Consider the following 552-nt stretch of genomic DNA (forward strand, 5'->3'; position numbering starts at 1 on the left):
CGACCGCCTCGGTGGTCGAAGCTTCTGATTCAGATGGTTGCTTCAAAGAAATGCCCAAAGCACCTCAGTTGTGGTAGTGGTGGGGTCTTTTTTTTGCTTGGAAGAGTCCTATTTTAGGTGGCGCCCCTTCGCCGGCGGTGCCCCTTTCTGCCGTAGGGTGTGGCAAAATAGGAAGCGCCGAAGGAGAATAGGGTGATAGGTTGTTTTCCTTGTTTAGGGTTTCTTTTAAGGACCCGGATGGGGGGTGCTGCGGGGCAGGGCTGGTTGTTATCCTTCCGCGTTTTGCCTTTGGAGAGGTTGCCGGAAGTTTTTGGCGGCATGGGCTGGATCATGGGTATGTCGTTCGAAAAAGAGCGTTCTCCGCAACCATATTCTTTTGCCGCAAGAGAACTTCAATATTTCCTACCTCCGCCATTTGTGATTCCACGCTTTGCACCTTACTGCGGCGAACTAATTGTTTCATCGACAGCCTGCCCTTGATCCTATTGAGGGCAGCTTTGCTGTGTTCCGTTGCGCCAATCGAAAGCCAAACTCGCCGCTTCGGCGTGGCCT

This window comes from Trypanosoma grayi (genome assembly GCF_000691245.1).
Source record: "Trypanosoma grayi strain ANR4 Tgr_1643_V1, whole genome shotgun sequence".
Classification (NCBI taxonomy): domain Eukaryota; phylum Euglenozoa; class Kinetoplastea; order Trypanosomatida; family Trypanosomatidae; genus Trypanosoma; species Trypanosoma grayi.